Source organism: Passer montanus, unplaced genomic scaffold (assembly GCF_014805655.1).
Source record: "Passer montanus isolate IOZ18808 unplaced genomic scaffold, ASM1480565v1 scaffold42, whole genome shotgun sequence".
NCBI lineage: Eukaryota > Metazoa > Chordata > Aves > Passeriformes > Passeridae > Passer > Passer montanus.
Window position 1 is genome coordinate 3,478,822 of NW_024369041.1, and position 18,266 is coordinate 3,497,087.

The 18,266-nt window shown below is 40.6% G+C and overlaps 1 long non-coding RNA gene across 1 annotated transcript in view; it reads right to left on the bottom strand.

Moving 5' to 3' along the window:
• Positions 1-3,327: 3,327 nt before the first annotated feature.
• LOC120507231 overlaps positions 3,328-18,266 on the bottom strand; it is a 70,249-nt gene continuing 55,310 nt past the window's right edge. The window contains exon 3 of the long non-coding RNA XR_005628701.1: positions 3,328-3,477. This is a non-coding gene — a long non-coding RNA (uncharacterized LOC120507231). The remainder of the gene's footprint in view (positions 3,478-18,266) is intronic.

The window sequence follows — 18,266 nt, forward strand, 5'->3', positions numbered from 1 at the left end:
AACAAAAGCTCGTGACTCTCAGAATCTGATGCAGCTGCATCTTTGATTGGTTATTAAGTGGAAACAACTCACATGAATCAATCAAAGGTACACCTGTTGGTAAACAATGTCCAGACCACATTCCACAGCCATCAGATAGTTAATTGTTTACATTTATTTTCTGAGGCTTTTCAGCTAGAACAGGAGAAAAATCCTAGCAAAGGATTTTTCATAAAATATCATGGCTACAGCAGCCCCCATCTGCTAACACCGACACAGGGGTGACTGTGCTGCCTGCACTGTCCTTTGGTTGTGTCCCTGGGGTGCTCCCTGCCTGAGCTCTGTGCTCTGGTGACCAAAGAGAAGGCGTTAAAGCCATTTCCATATTCCCATCCCCACTGCCACAAATACAGGCTGAGGGGAGAGGCTGTGAGCATCTCCTCGGAATCAGAACATTCGTGCCGTGCACTGACAAAGTCAGAAGTGTGTGGAAATGTTAAGTGAATTTATGAGCTGTAAATGGAATTGAATTGATGTGAAATTCCTCCACAACATTTGCCTATTCACTGTGTCGAACTATTTTGTCATTTTATAATGTAGCTGTGCTATACATAAAGGCTGTGCAGGAAGTACGTCAGAAACACGTACTGGCCCATAGATTGTTTTGCAATCCAAGTGGCTTCTGACTTCATAGTGCTGCTAAGTTAAAATAACGTGGCTGTTCTGAACTTTCAGACAGCAGCAACATCTATTTTTCTTTCTCTTCTCATTGCATTAAGGCTCTGAGCTGACATTGTGGAATCACCGTGGCAGCCTGGGAGTAAGGATGCACAAGGTAGAGAAACCAGTGTCCCATGCTGACAGCGAGGGACAGCACAGGGACAGAGCTGGGCTGCACTGCCACACAGAGCCCTGCCACTCTGTGTGCTCTGGGACACTCACAGACATACAGCTTTGTCCCAGAGCACTGCCGAGCCTGGGGGGAATGAGAAAAATAAATGCCAGCTATCATAGATTAGGTACTGGGTTTATGATTTTAATTGTGAGTGATTATTGTTCACACCAATGTGGAGGTGGTGATCACCACAGTAGACTGGGAAGACCTTTTAGTTCAGTAAATGAAGAAGCACAGTTCTATTTATTCAACAAATTTGGTTAGATTAACTACCTTAAATCAAAAACAAGACTTAAAAAAACCTTTTTATAACACCACAAGCTAAAAGGAGAAATTAGCTCAGGATTGCCTCTCGACCTGACCCAGCACATGCCCTTATCATCCCTGCTGGGGACAATAGCTATCTTTTTTTCTCATTCTTTTTATGCTGAGGATGTTCTCTGCCTCTCCAGCTTTGTTTCTCTCACCTCTGCAGGTGCTTAGTGTCAACTTCAGTCCCTTGAATCTCTCCCTAGACCTTCACAGTACAAATCTTTAGCTTTTGTCTAAGTAAAGCCTCTGGAGCTTTCCTCAGAAGCAAAGAGCTGTAGCATGATGCAGTTCCGCTGTTAAACACAATTTAAAAACCACACAAAGGAAAAAGGACTCAAGCACATGAAGGAAACAAGTGTATTTCTGCTGCTTGCTTTGCTGTCTTGTCAAAGCAGGTCCTGGACTCTGGTCAGAGCCTGACTTTTTGCACAGCAATTTATTTTAAATTGAGCATTGTGAGCTAATTCTGTGCATTTATGGATGCACACAGCCAGCACAATGTGCCTGAGCAGCACAGAGTGGGTGGGAAGGTTTGCTGGGAGACATCCATGGCACAGGAGGCATCCCAAGCAGGCCAGAAAAACCCAGCTAATGGCCACCCTGTCATGGGAACACCCATCTCCTCTTCAATGAATTCATAATGAGTGTCAAACTCTCGGTCACAAGGGTGTCTATCTGGAACCCCAACAAATTCAGACTGAGTGCAAACTCCTGGCTGGAGTAGAGAGTGGAGTCTCCAGGCTGCAAAGTGAGGCCATGCCAATATCAAGAGATGATGTTAAATGAAGGGAAGGCTCCTGAGAGTGCTGGTAGCTTTTCTTTGGTTCTCAGAACCCTTCACTTCCTCTGAAAGAAGTACTCAAAGCACACAGGACCTGACATTTCCTCAAATAAAAGGATCTCCATACCTATATATCTTAAACCAGGTTTGGCTGTAGGAATTTTTTAAGATGCTTATTTTATTTCTTTTTAAATTAACTAATGGTCTGGATGGAATCTAGGACAAACAAATGGTTGTCATTGGAAGAAAATCTCAAAAAGTTCTAAAAGGTACATTTTTTCCACACTTTTTTTCCAGATTAATTTTCCCTGAAAAATTCATCCTAATTTACTCTTAGATCTCTTCATAAATCTGATTTATTAGAAAGTCATCCTAAATTATTTTCAGTGGTTCATCATCCCTCTTCTGAACAATACAGAGAAACCATTTTAAAAAGAAAGAAAAGTCAGAATTCTGCAGTGGGAGTAGGAGAGAAGTTGGCCAGGTGCCCCTTTATTTCTTTTCCTGTTCACGTTTGTCTTGCTACATATTGAAAATACTTCTCTGTCATATTTCTTTGTTTTTGATATAAAGAAATGCAGAGAAAGAGGCAGAAGCCAGGACTCCTCATTACAAAATGACAATAAAACACTGAGGAGACTTCAGGTTTCTTTTTTTCCCCTTGTAGCCACTGCACAGACACCTCCCAGCTCCCACACCCTCCTGGGAAATGCTGCTATCACAAATGTTATCACATGGCAGAGACTCATTCCAGCAGACCCTGCATCTCAAACCCTGCTGTCCAACATGCCCTCCTGCGGCTCTTCCTGGCCTTTATTTAGGTAGGCTGATGAAGACAATAAGAATCTGGGCTTAGCTAATGAGCTTTTGCAAGGATCTCATCAGAGAGAAGGAGAAATGAGCGAGTGAGATTTGTTAGCTCTTTTCTGCTTCACGTTACCCAGCTATCCTGTCACAGCTTTTTGACCTAAGGAGGAAGCCCTGCAGTCTTCCTTTATTTTCTCCAGTCATTGTATCAATCATGTCTCAGAAGATTAAAATTTAATAAAGATCAGTGCCTAAAAAAGAAAACCCTGAATAATAGAGCAAACCGAGCAAAAGACTGAGCTGCCTTTATTCAGGAATATCACAGAATATGATGGAGATTGCTGGCCACAAGGCACACTGCAGGAACAGAGGCCAGAAACCAGATGTGCTACCCAGTGGGGGTGGCCAACAGGCGTGGGGGCACCAGGGGAGGTCATTACAGTGAGCTGAGCTTTGCTGCCCAGCTCTGAGGATTCAAACAAGGACACCCTGCTCTTCTCAGCCAGCTGTGCACATCTGTGACCCTGCAAGCCCTTGGGCAAGCTGCGCTGAATCCATAAAAACAAACATCTTCCTCCACTCCCAGCAAGCCAGATGTCCTTGGATATGTGAGCTTTATGCTGATATCCCAAAGCTGATGGCAGCACTGTACACCAACATGAGAGCCAACATGTTTCCACATGTGAAAGGAATCACCTGAAATCTGGAGATAAAAAACAGCATGCCTTGGAAGTCAGTGAAAGATTTCCATGGGAAGATCAAAAACATGGTAATGTCTATTTCTGTTGACATTTACTTGCTCCTTTCCACAATTTAATTTCTTTTCCCTTTTGCAGTATCTCTTTCTTCTTCAAAGGCCATTTGTGTGTTCTCTCTGGTAGACCATCAGTTCAATCAATATATCCTCAACAATTTGTGAGGAATACCCAAAGCAAAGGAAATTTTGTCATGGATTTGATAGATATTTATTCCATTCATCTTTTCCTTAGCCTTCAGCAGCCCCTGGCTTGTGACACATGAATAAAATCCTAAATCCGTGTAAGCCACAACCAGCTGTGCACTGTCTCCTGTGTGGGTGGGTGGGTGGAAGAGGAGGGAAGTCCCTCCAGTCCCCCTGCAGGCCCCAGGCATGCTGGAGAGTGGGATTTGATTGCCCTCATTACGGTGTAGCTGCCTCTGATTACAGCCACAACTCCACAAAGGCCTTTGTGAAACCCTGAGTTTGTTCCTAGGATCTCCTGTGGTGGCAAATTACAGTATGAATACACAATGTGGCAGAAAGCAATAATCTTGAGTAATGTAGCTGATCTTACTGCTCTTTTATTCCATCGAGTGTGTTCCTGTCAGGAGAGGGATGGGCTTTCAGCTGCTGGTGCAGATGCTCACATCCCAAAACTAGACCTGAAATACTTCTCAGGGACACAGAGGTACATCCACAGTCTGGACACAAACGAGCAGAGATGTTGGCATTTCTGGTTCAGAATAATTTCTGCTCCAGAACAGACCAGTGGTGGTTTATGGTCTGAGATTTTTATTTTTTTATTGAGGGTGACTCAAACAGAGGGTCTATTATAAAACTATATAGATACATTTAGTGTGTAACCAGTTTTGCTTTTTTTTTTTTATTTACCATGTTCAGAGACTTCAGGATATACTGGATAAATTATTAAAGTTTGATCATCCATTCTTTATTTGAAAGACTCCAGATTAAAAACTGAAATTATGTATTAAGGTATAAGTTGTTTTATTTCAGAAATTGAGTCACCTTGTACATTTATATATATATGTATATGTATATTTATATTATAAATATTACATTTGGACTTGGAAAATTTTGGACTGGATTTGAGATGGCACAATACAGGTTGAAGGAGATCTTAAAGTACTATTGTACTAATGTAATATGTACATGTATTGAAATTTTGTGACTCCTTTGAGGTAATCTAATCCAAATTGAATTTTGAAAATAATATTAGTTTCTACAAAATAGGGAGTGTATATAAATTCATCATAGAAGCAGAAAGCTCTATTCAACTCGATGATTAAAGGATTTTTTCTTTAATCTAATTTTTATGTGTTACATCCCATTAGTGGGTTCTTAGTGAATAAATCATTTCAAATATGTAATACCAAATAAGCCAGCTTCAGGTTTGACAAGCAATTGACTACACACAAGATAAAAAGCAAGTATTGAGAAGAATGAAAAAATTAGCAAAGCTTAAACCCCTTTATGTATAGCTTAGTTATTACAGCAGTACCAAGAAGGAAAACAATAATTATAGTGGCTAATTCCCCTCAGACTAATACAGTTTAGTGAACTAATTTCTCATGTGTGTGCAATATTGCTCTCTACTGGCTGCTGGCTGGGTAGGGAGAGCAAAGTTTTAACCCAAGGAAATTTCAAGTGGCCTATCAAACCCTGGCTCTCCCTGTAAGCTGAGAAACTCACCCCTGAGAGGTCTGATCACAGCAGCAGCCAGCTGGCTTTCAAGGCAGTGCTGCATACCCAGCTCCTTTATTGAAAATCCAATTAAAACCTTTTGGAATATGGTCTGCACCAGCTGGGTTCTGTAGTACCTGAGGGTTCAATGCTCAGGAAACGTCCCAGAGCAAGGCAGGGTGACAACAGTGTCCCTCCCTCATGGTGACCTCCTCTATTCAGCCAGCATCCTGCAGGGAGGACAAGGAGATCCCTGACTGATAGCCTGCTGTGGAAGAAAAAATTAAAAAAATATAAAATATTGGCTAGGGTTTTAAAAGACTACCAAGTGCAGTATTTCCTACTGGTGAGAAGCAGTTTAAGGACCAGTCAAAATCTGACCCCCAAGGTTTACCTAACCTGCTTCAGAGGACTCTCAGAGTTCATCCACTGACACAACTTCAGATTCCTGCTGAGATATGAGGGAAGGGAGTGAAAGGAGCTTGCAAGGTCACAGAAAATTTCATGGCATTTTCTTGCTGTCTCCCAGATAATTTTCTTGGTCATTTAGAGCATTTTGATGTCAAAACCAAAATGGACTCTGAGAGCAGTGAGGCTCGGCCAAGCTTCATGCTTCTTTCTTCATTGTTATTTTCATTGGCCAAAAATACCTGTTGACTAAAGCCATTCACTTCCTACTGGCTGTGTGCTTCAGCAACATACAGCATTCTAAGCCGAACCTGCTACTAAACTAGGCTTCCTCAACCTAAAACAAAGAGCAGAAATTAAAGATTTGAAAAGGTAGTGGGAGAAAAAACCCAACAACTCTCACTGAACATCTCAGAGGACCTTGGTCTTGGCTGAGTTAGTGACTGAGGTGACTCCTTTTGCTGTTTGCCATTTTACTGTGTAGCTTTAGGTCAAGAAGGACATGAGGTGGGCTCCTGCAAACGCCAGGTGGCTGAGATGGCCTTTCTGAAAACCCGAAGTCGTGTGTGAAGAGAGAAGGCAGAGATGAGATCAAAAGTGAATGTCTTGTCTCAGGAGACAGAATGAAAATGTGGCTGTGGGAGTGGGGGAGCCAGCTCAAGAGAGGACACAGAGTGTATCAGACAAACACATCCTGTTGGCTGCCTCAGGAGCTTGCACCTCACAGCCTTGAAATGCTGGGCTCATTTGAAGGGTGATGTGTCTGAGACTTGTGGGAACTGAGTAAATGGAAGGGCTGGTAGAGAAAGGAAACCTTACAGGAAAAAAATAGATCATTACAGATAAAGAAAGGCAGAAACTTCAGGTCTGGAAGTCTACAAGCTGTCCCAGATGAATACAAACTTTGCTCACTTCTACTAAGAAGGTCAGGGGACAGCAAAGGGAAACTGAAGAACAAAATACATTTTTAATGGTTTTAAAAATAATTTCATTCATTCGTGTTCACCTTGCAGAAAGCCAGTTCACTTACCTAAATGTTCATGATGTACCAACTAAAAAAATTGGGTTAGAAACTACTATTCAAAATTATTTACCTAATTTCAGACTTTTTCAGGTGATTCTAAAGAAATTACAAAAAATTCCAAACTTTCCTTCTGGGGAATATTGCAATACATTCTGCATTTAGCTTAAAACTGGGCTGATCCTGTTAGGGTATCTTCCATCATGACTGAAATTAATTATGAAAGAGTTCAAAATGTGCTCTGGAACCCAGAAATCCTGGCACAGTCCCCTCCTTTTTCATCTCAGAAAAATCTCCCCTTAGCAAACTCATCTCAAAATGCCATTCTAGGAATCTGAGGGTTGGATATCCTTCACGATCATTAAATTACAAAAGTTTTGTCAAATAAAGCTCTATCCATTACATATTCTGTTGGACAGGATCCACCCCCACTTCAGCCCATGATTTCCCAACCCCTGGCAGGAGTCCTCTGGTGCCAAAACTAAACAACTGAGATTAACATGTCAGCATTTGTCTCTGCACTACCAGCCTCTGTGAGCATAAGTTAAGATTTTAACATCAATTTTTTCCACACAGGTTTTGCATTTAATTATAGAATAAGGTCACTGTGTGTTCCAAGAGCAATCATCTTACTGACATGTTATTCTGAAGCCAGACTTCATCCAGTGTGACACATGCTGGTTATGCACTGGGAAATGGAGCTATAATGAAGTGAGGCTTGGGAAAAATACGCTGGAATCTGAAGTAATGCCAGCTGAGAAAGAGCTTATGTCTACTCTATTATTACTATTATTATATTTAATAAGCAAACTTTTATGCCTGCATAAAAAAGAAACAAATGAGAGCTTTATAGGATAGATATAAAAGCTTTGCATAAAAATGTGTTTACTGAGTTACAACTACCTTCCTTTTTGTGCTAAAATAATAAAAAAAAGGCAAGATGAAACAAATGGAGATGCTGACAATTATGATGTGAAGAGGAACAAAATCCTCTTAAGGTGGAAAACAAGGGTATATTCCAGGTAGTGGCTTATGAGCAGCTTTGGTCAGGATCCAGAATTTTGTATAAAGTACATCACAAATTCTGGTTAAATGTAGGACCAATTTAGAGATCCACTGAAGGACCTGGCAAAACTGCAAAATATTGCTGATAAACAGTTTTTGAAACTATTTCTGCTATCATCTCATCAGCCTTCTGATAAAGATTTCTCAGTCATGACCTTTGGAGCTGAGGCTGCAGAGGTGGTGAGGTCGTGAGGGCAGCCCTGAGCATGGCAGAGCTGGTGATTGTTACACCAAACTATGGCTGTGAGCTGGGTCTGGGCATTCCTCACTGAACTCCTCCTTTCGTTTCTGCTGTGTCCTGGTGGCTGTACCATGTTCACCCCTCCTGCCTAACAACTGCATCCTGACTTAAGATGGGGCTTGGTGGCGCAGTAGAGGGTGGAAATCATCACAATTTCTGAAGCTTAATAGAGCCTTAAGCCCTATTACAGTGTAGGGCTATTTTTCTTGTTTTCTTAAAGTATTATAATTGCTGCAAAAGCATCAAATTTTTCACATGTTGCAACAGGAGCTCTGAAGATTTCAGAGCTGATTGCTATGCTGGATATATTTTCAGGGTCCTTGCCACTCTGTTTCAAGCCAAGACCTGTCACTGGGGAATGCACTGCTCTTTCAGTATAAACAAATAATCAGAGTTTCATTTTTCAGATTCCAAATTATATAAAAATGATCTTGAAATAGAGAAGATCTCATTGCTGTTTTCTAGGCTTTCACACCTCTCTGACTCACCATGGGGTAATACCAAGCCAAAAGTACATCAAGATCTCTTTTGTATCTAGGTCTTGCCTTCATTTCTTGTGCCCAGCTAATAAGAGTGCATGTATTCTATAGGTGAATCCATCCCTGAGTAATTTACATTGTTTTATAAGGAACTGATTCTGGGAAAAGTATCAGGAAAAGTCCCTGTTCAAAATTTGGGCTGGGTCAAAGCTTTGTGAGACCTATATAATATACATTTTTGGGTTTCAATGTGTGTTTCTATTTTATGTTTCTTGTTATAAAAAGACATTGCATAGATTACTTTGTACATTCTTGCTGCACTCATAGAGATGCATTCTTTAGTGTTTCCCATAGTACACCTCACATCTGGAGGATATTATTTGCATAACAAGTTTCTGCCAAGACCAGAGTCTTAAACTAAATCCCAAGAATATTAACTCCCAGCAGAATTTTATAGCAAGATCCTTGTGACAACTACACAAAAATAAAATCATTTCCTAAGCAAGTATGCTGACTTCTGGGCTGTACCTGGAAACAAAGCTTCTGGGGGCAGCAGCAATCTGTTTGGAAGTTGACTGTGTTCCTGTGAGGATTCCAACTCAGTGCCAATCTGGTTATACCCTTAATTAATTTACAGACTGTATCAGCCAGCCCAGTGAAACAGCAGCATGCAAGAGGCTTAAGCTCCCCAGCTTCCAGTAACACAGAGCCCCCCAGCCAGATCTGGGAAATCTGTAAGAGCCTGCCAGACTGTGAATCTCATGGCCTCTGATCCACCAACTTTGACTCTGACCTTCCCTTCAAATTATTACAAATCTTTTTGGGCCTTCTTCAGCAAAAGAACAAGACAAAGCTAATCTTCTGTTATCAAAGCACTTTTCTATCATGGTTTTAACACAAATTCTTCTTTACTTTTAGCATGGCCTGGCACAGCAAGAAAGTCTTCTGACAAAAACGTTGCTCTGAGGAGAGCTTTAAAATTTGTTTACCTCATGCATGTCTTTGTATCTTTTCTTTACTAACTTCAGTTTAACATGATTATTTCCATTCTCAAGCACTTCCAAGCTTGTATGTGATCTGCATATTAAGGTTTCCACTTCCAGAAACACAAATCCTTCCTTTACAGTTGTGGCAAACCACTATCAGCATTTACTACTACTGTCAAGTAATTACTGCAAATTGATCTTGCACTTCATTACAAAATCAACAGAAACTCAAAAAAGTAAAAATAAAAACACACAGAAAAACCTCATAGTAGCAATTGGAACAATTAAAAAAATAGGAAACTTTAAATTTCTAAATTACCAGGGTCATTATAATCTTTTAGTTACAGAGCAGCTTCAGTATGTGAACATATAAGCTATTATGAGCCAATTCCTATGTCTAAGCCTTCCTTACTTGCATTTTTACAAGATGTTCTCTTGAAGATGTCAAAGCCCTCAATAAATTGACATTACACTATTTTCTGGGAAAGTAAGAGTAGAAAGAAAGATATATAAAATATCTTTCAATATCCAGAGATTAATTTAATTTTATTCAAGTTTTCAGACTAAAATAAATCCAGTACCCCATATTGTTTTAGTAAGAATAGGTAGACTATCACTTTCCCAGTCTTGTTCTCAAAAAAATGAATAAATAAATAATTTCAGACAAAACTAATAATTTAGAAAGAAATTATATCTGAGGGAAACAGAAAAAAATCTCATTGTCATGAGGAGATTTTTTCCTTAACTAACTATTTCAGAGTCCTAGAAAATCCTGGAAAATTCTTGCTGATATTCTGTTGCTAAAAAGTTGCCATGGTGTTGGGTTTTACTGCTGGCTTTCGTCTCCTGCATGAGTGTGCAGCATATTAGATTCTCCATATGGGCTATGTTCATTAAACTAGTCAAAGATAACGATAGTATTCCAACAAATTGTTGTAGAATTTTTAAGAATAAGAAGCAACATTAAGAAACACCCTAAAAGCACAGACCTGAGCAATTAAAGCTGATTAGCAATGATTTCAAATATGCATATGCGTGCCAGATTTACGTGTATATGCATTTTGAAAGGTGTTCAGTATTATTCTGCAATAACCAAAATGATTGTTGCTTACAAGTAACAGTTTTCTCATGTTTATAGGCACTGCAGATTTTAATAGTGCACCATTTTGACCTTTTTATGCTAGAGGTGATCAAAAGCAGGGAGGTACAGAGAGCTGAAAGATGAAGGCTGTTTTAGCAGCAGTCTGACATCAGACATCCACTCTTCAACTCCAGATCATATTTATCATTCCTGTCCTAGCTTCCCCTCTGTACAAAGCCTCTTTACCCTCATCAGTCTGACTTAACCATAGTCCAACATTTTCTAAAGCTTGATTTTACACCACCTGCAAGCAGTATTTTTTGATTTCTTGATAATATCTCCTGGCAATGATGAAATCTTGTTTTATCATGCTAATCAAGGCTCTGGTCTTCAGGGGCTACAGACTCACAGAGCGCCCCAGAATACAGGCAGAATGCCTGTCCTAGGGCATTTCAGTGAGCTAAAGCTTTTCCCAGCACTACCTGAGAGCAGAGTATCCAACCTAGTCCAATTCTTGGATATCGTTACTGGAAGCCTCAGTAAGGGAGGATGTGATAACCTGGCTGTGTGTAGTGTGAACTTGTTAAGGGCTTACAGTCACCATGAAAGACAGTGGGAGCTCAAATTTGTCCTAATTTTCACCCAGAGCCTCAGAGTCATTCAGGACACGGTGTCACCCACTGTGGAATACACTCTGCTGCTACTTGCAGCCTAATTAAGCTTTTCCCCTTGGTGGAAAGCCCATCTAGATATCACAGTGTCCATGTCTGACTAATTCCTGTAGAAGCTGAAAGAATGGAAACTGTACCAGGAGCACAAATTTTAACCAGTCAGCACAAACAACCACAATTGTGTTTTCTTGTCTCACTTGCTTGGTTAAACATGAGTGGCAGCTGCAAATAGAGTTGTTGCTAACTGACACATCTGAAGAAACAAACTGAAGCATTTTTACTAATTTCAATAACTTTAAATGCTTCTACAGGAGAGAAAGGAAACATGATGGAAGGAAATTTTTCTATCAGCAGCCAAATTGCATAGCCTTGATAGTTTCCAGAATAGACACAGCTTCATGACACCATGAACCAAGGAAATAAACACAAGTCCTTGCTGGAAATTACACGTTCGTGCCGTCTGAATTCATTAAGTTCTCCATGGTAAATTGAGATAATTCTCAATTTTGCTGTTGCGGGTACAGAAGAGGCAGAACCCCTTCCCAGACAAAACAATACACATCAACCCCCCTCTGCCAGCTGACAATAAAGGAAATCATAATCAAGCATCACCAAAGAAACGTGTTTTTCTTTCCTAGAAACAGTTTACTTTATTGAGTAGAAGGTTTCAGCTCTGAGAGATTTATATTCTGTTCTTTTTTCCTTCCACCAAATGTCAGTCACTTCAGATATTCTCAATTCCTGCACAGAAAAATGCCTCTGACTCCACATTATACTGAAATGATTAATTTCTGTGGGAGTAACAAAAAAATGCAACCATACAAAATAGCAGTTACAAAAACCAGCTATATTGCTTTCTGTGTATCCAGAGCTTTATTTTTTGGTATATGCAAAGATTCCCAGTGGGATATTTCCTTTTGTGAAGCAAAAATGGCTGAGGCAGAATTAGTAGTGGAAGCTTGTTTGCGTGAGTGAAGAAAGAGGGAGGTGTTTCATTAAGGACTCTTGTATTCCTATCAGGACAACAATTTAAAATTACTTCTTTTTTTTTTTTTTATTCAACTTGAGGCATTTGTAGATATTTCCTTTTTCTCCTCACTCCTTTTGAGAAATTACCAAAATTAAAACACAGCCATTTCCAGGAAAATTCAGTTGGTAATGCTTTCATTATCAATTGCTGGAAAATTATGGTTACACCTTAAAATATAGCCCAAGAAATGGGAAAATTTTGATTAACCACAAATAATAGAAAAGTAGGTCTGCCAATGTCCTGTGATTTAACTACTTTTGGTATCTCCCACTGGCTATCTGCTATTCCATTCCAGATTTTTTTCTAAACTTCTCCTGAAGATCTGCAGTGATGGGACTCAGCTCCTCAGCTTGCTTTTACAAGCTCAGGTTTAAAAGCCTGCTCCAACATGCTTGGGTATTTATTTTTCCCCATTATTTGTAATCTCAGGGTTTAAAACTCAGTAAACAAGAGAAATTTCCTGTGGGAGATGGGAGGCTTGTTAATGAGTTAGCTGAAGGCAGGGTTCTTTTCAGCCTTCTAGACCTGACCTGTGTTATAATTCAACTTGGATTATGGGCTTTGCTATTACCATTTTTCTTGGGATATTTTCCACCTGAGAACAGGTAATTGTTTTTACCTTCCTCCTGCTGGAATCCTTAATGCTGACCCCTACTGTGACCAGCTGGTCATCTTTCCATCTTTTTCTCATAGAGAGTGCCTTTACTTGAGGAAAAGCAATGTTTGTAGATGGAATTTTACAAATAAAGGCAGAAGAAAGCAATAGCACCATTCTTGCATCTTTCTTCCACACCACAGGAAAATCTACCCTTCTAACACTTCTAGCCCAGTTGGAGGCAAGAAAAATTAGAGATCTCAGAGGAGAAGCTGAGATCAAGACCTTCAAATGGTTGGGTATTTGAAATAAACATCTCTTCAGCTAGCCTGGCAGTGGACATTTTTTGAGACTTTCCCTTTCAGATGGTTGGGTATTTGAAATAAACATCTTATCTCTTCAGCTAGCCTGGCAGTGGACATTTTTTGAGACTTTCCCTTTCATAAGTTCTGATACCTTTTTGCAGCAGCAGAAGCCACCACTGTTCATGCTGCTAACACAAAAATCCAAGTAAGGGGAAGAGGTTTGATCTGCAGTTCCTTGACATCTAAAGCCCAATTAAAAGACCACTATCTGTGGAACTACATCAGGTTCATTGGTTTTTCTCTTGGCCAATCCAAGTTTAGGTGCACTGAAGTTTCCTTTAGATGGAGCTTGTAACTTTTTGGGGAAGGAAATCCCTGCACATATCCCACTCATATTCTTGGAAATTTTATGTGTCATATTTGAGATTCTCCATGAGTCTTGGGGCATGGACTGTATCCGTCTGGAAGTCTCCTGACTTCTGATAAGCCCAGTGCTGCTCCAGTGTCAGCTCTGCCTGTTTGGTGGCAAATGCCTGGTCTTCAGGATATCAGATCTGACATGGAGGTGATTCCTCCACATAAATCACAATAAATGGTGCCCATGCACACAAATACACTTGACCCATTTGTGATATGTACATTTCAGAACCAATTATTTATCTCCCTCTAACTTTTATAGTTTAATTTAGCTGAGGAACAAAATGCTGTAGGGGATGAACAGTCTTGAAAGTCTCACTTTATAAATTGCTGTATTATAATTACAGCCCAATTAAAATTCAGTGTTACTCTCTTCATTAATTATCATCTCCAGCCTTACAAATAAGTTGGGAGAGACTGCTGTTCTGTAGAACATGCAGCTATCCCCTGTCTGCTTTGACTTTGAGAAAACCATGGCTGACTTTTGTGCTTCAATAATAGAGATTACAGGAGGGAGAACCCATGCTTTGCACTAACAGCCTCACAAGCACTCCATTCCATGATTCACAAAAACTCAAAATCAAGAGTTCTTGCTTCAGAGGGTATCAAGAGCTCCTGTGAGCAGCAGTGCAATTGGAGGCCACAAGAGGAGGATTCACAAAAGCTGATAGTAAAACAGGTAAGTCACAGCAAACCATCAAGGCTGCACAGTCATGATCAGCCACTGTATGAACTCAGCCTGCTCTTTATGAAACAATAACATCTCACTACTTTAACCTTAATTTGTGAAGATGTTTCTCCTTCCTTCTGGGACCTACATAAAGGCACAATAAAATCTGCATGGAACTCGGCCTGGATCAGACCCGTGCTGGCAGGTGATGAAAAGTTCACAAGCCCAGTCTGAAGGGGCAAGAACTCCCAACTTCAGGCTGTGCTAACAAACACAGCAACAGGAACTCATTACAATTTAACAATTTAGAAATTGTTAAATTCCCAAAGAAGTTGATGTAATAATTTATTATACGTTACTCTACACACCTTGTATTTCACAAAGAATTTCTTGCGTCAAATGCTGTAATGTTAAGTGCTTGCTCAGGCTATTAATGCCAAGCCTCTCTGAGTGCCATGCAGGAATTGCCAGGAATCAGACCAACAGGAATACATTTGTCAGTTATGGCCACTGTAATGTTTCCCAGTACAAAGCAAACACCTCCACAGATTGCTGCCCCATGCCACACGTATGATATTGTCCCAACTGAAGCTCAATCATCCTTTCTTCCACCAAAAAAATATGGTCACAAACTGAACAAAAAAACCATTTGTCTTATAACCTTCTCCTTCCACAACCAACTCAAATATATGATTTTGTTTGTCAGGCTCCCCATTTAGAGTGGTCATGTATTGTGTTACACTGGTACTTGTACCATCTGAAGCACCTGTTTCACTAATTCAGAGTTTTTCTATTTTAGTTGGTCCAATGCACTACTCCATCTCTAATTAAAAGAGTAAAATCATAGTACATTGGCTCTATAATATCTTTTTCCTGTGAGTAAAAAACATAAAAGTACCAAGGGCTGTTTCTTCCTGTAAAACCACAACATGGATCTAACCTCAAGTGAGATGTTTTCCAGCAGCTTGACTCCTATTCCAAATTAGAAACCACATCCTTTTCACAGGTGCTGAGAACCCAAAAGGATTCTATTATCATTAGAAGAGATGCCTAAGCTATAATAAGAGAACAATGTGTCACAAAAGGGACTGTAGTAAAAGAACAACTAAACAGATGTGTTATTTAAAAGCTGTTCCTGTCTTAATAGCATCTGCCAGTTCCTCTGTTGTGTTTGGAGACTGAAGATCAAAGTGTCTCTGGCTTGGGCAGGCTGCGAAGGGGGATCATCATGACAACAGGCAAGGAGTGAGCTGCTCCAGGCTCAGGCTCACAGGGAAGAGCAGCAGGAGCTCAGTGCTGACTTCCACACCAGGAACAGAACGGAGGATGGCTGTGAGAATGGGTTTGGACCAGATCCTGTGATATCTCACACTTCCCTGAAGGGATTCCTATGAGCTTCCTCTTTTCCTTCACGCTGGCCAACACCCCAGTGCAGTAATTAATGCTTTCAGACACATATTGAACTTTAGACATGGATCTGTATGTGATATGCTGAGCACATTAATTGCATTTCTTTCCCCCCCCTTCTTATTTTGCTTGCTGCTCTGTACCTATGTTTTAAATATACTTTCTATCCATCAAAGGGATAATAGTTATTCTGAATTATACATGATTTCCAGGGACTGGCAGACCTTTCTTCTCCAATATGTATATACAAAACAAAAATAAAGCTCAAAAGAAATGTCAGGGATAATTAGACAAAACAGTGTCATGTACATGGACAACAAAGAGACCCATCAGGTAGCATATGCAAAGTGATATCCCCAGTTTTCAAAGTATTCTTTCTAGTCACAAACTGATTTTCATTTCTTCCTCTCTGGCACTGGAGCAGCAGGATTTGGAATCTTGCTGCTTTTTCTTTTAACTTTACATCGGTTATATATTTGAGCAACATAAAGGTTGATTTTACATTTCTTTCAGCATACAGTCAATCAACAAAACCAGCATGTCTTCCAAAAGCAGAGTTAGCTTTCCATCTTTCCTCAGAGGGTCTGTAAAATGTAATTAATGTTTGCAAAGCACTAGAATATCCTTGCAGAGAAAGTGCTAACTTACTGCCAAGTATTTAATACAGGCAGTGCTGCCTCTGTCCAAGTCCCCAGGTGTGACTCAAGCATTCAAAAGGGAGCACTGACACACAAATAAAAAACAGCTGAGGACTTCCAATGCACAAGCCAAAAAGAGACCCAAAAATGTCTACCGCAGGACTACTCAACTCTGTAAGAACAAAACTCACCAAACCATTTCCTTCTGACCTCAGACATGAGGAACTGGGTTGCTGAACTTCCTCTGAGCTGCACATCCAGCTCCCAGACACCAAAAAATTTAGTTTTCTCATACTGTGCGGCTGAAAATACTTTGACTAAACACAATTGTAAAAAGCAGCATCACAGAGACAAGACAGGGGTGGACTGAATGCTGAGAGGTTTGCTATCTGCTTCTATTTCCTTTCCAGAAATTATTTCACATAACACAAAGAAATTATTTTCTGCAGAGATTTGGCTTTTCTTAACCATCTGTCCCCAACGAGGAGGATTGAGAGTAGCACTGACTTTGGTTTGCAGGTGCTTTTTCAGCAGGGCAGAGGGAGGCTGCTCACTCCCTGTGGTACCTGTTCCACAGGTCATGAGCTCTGCAGGCCAAGAGGCTCAGTACAAAAGCACCATCACTCATGGTGATGGCTCCAAGAGCTAAATATGACCACCTGGGAATCCCTGAAACTTCCAGGTTTAAATTAGATTCTGTGCATCCCAACAGTTCTGTTTCCAATCCCAGTTTGAATTAAAAAATACAGAGGACATGAAAATTACTAACTGTTAAAAAAACTCTCAAAAAAGTATATGCATTAACCAGGCATGCTTGGACCCTGGACAAACTGAATTCCATTTGGGATGCGTAGCAAAAACACTTTCATAGTAAAGTCTCAGGATTGTCATGACACTTTAGTTAATCACAGAGGACATGAAAATTACTACATGTTAAAAAACCCCCTCAAAAAAGTATATGCATAAACCAGGCATGCTTAGACCCTGGACAAACTAAATTCTATTTGGGATGTGTAGTAGAAACACTTTCATAGTAAAGTCTCAGGATTGTCATGACACTTTAGTTAATAGGTAACATGTCTTGGGTAGTGTTCTTTAGGTGCAGTATGTAATCTTTGCAATAACCGAGTCAAGTAGGGGAAAAAATAGCACAAGCTATCTATTAGGGGTCAGATTTTTAATGAAAAATATTGAAGACATCTGCCCTAAAGCTATCAAGCCTTTTCATTAAAACAAAACACGAAAAAGTGAAAATACAAAGAAGCACTCCCATTGGAGGAGTGTTTTAAATGTCTTTAAATGTCTTAAAAACAACAATGGAGAATAATGAAAGTGCAGTGAACTGGATTTTTTGGCAGAGTGACAGCATTTTTAACAGCCTGGGGCAGGAAGTTCGTTGGAATGATGGAGGTCTTCATAAACCCCTTGTTAGGGATGGACTTAAAAAATACTGGATTAAAGCCATTGCTAAGTAAGAAACCTTCAGATAAGTGTTTCCATCAGCTGTGTGACAGAAAGCCAGCAGCTCATCCTGTGCTCATTGAATTATTGCTTGACCTTGGCCAAAAGGGAAGCAGAGAAGCAAATGGAAGGTGAGAGGGGTTTGCTGTGCTTGTAGAGCAAGGCACTGCACAGGGCACTTGGCACTGGAGGCTCCAGCCAGCACAGGGGTGGAACAGCTTGGAAAGGCACCCAGAGGAGCCCACACAGGGATGGAGCTGCTTGGAAAGGCATCCAAAGGAACAAACACAGGGATGGAGCTGCTTGGAAAGGCACCCAGAGGAGCTGGAGCTCCAAGCACAGGCCTGGGATGCTCTTGGGAGGGGCTGTTTCTTTCCTCTGGTGTCCTCCTCAGGACCCTGAGGTCAGTGCCCAAAGCAGAGATTGAGGAGCTCTGGATCTGCTCTGCTCCAGCCCTGTGGTCAAGCAGAGCTCCCCAGGAGACAGCCAGAGCCTGCAGTGGGTGCAGTCACAGCTCCTGCAGTGACAACCCAGGGCTGCACTGGAACAGCCTCAGCACGGCAGGGCATGGCACTGA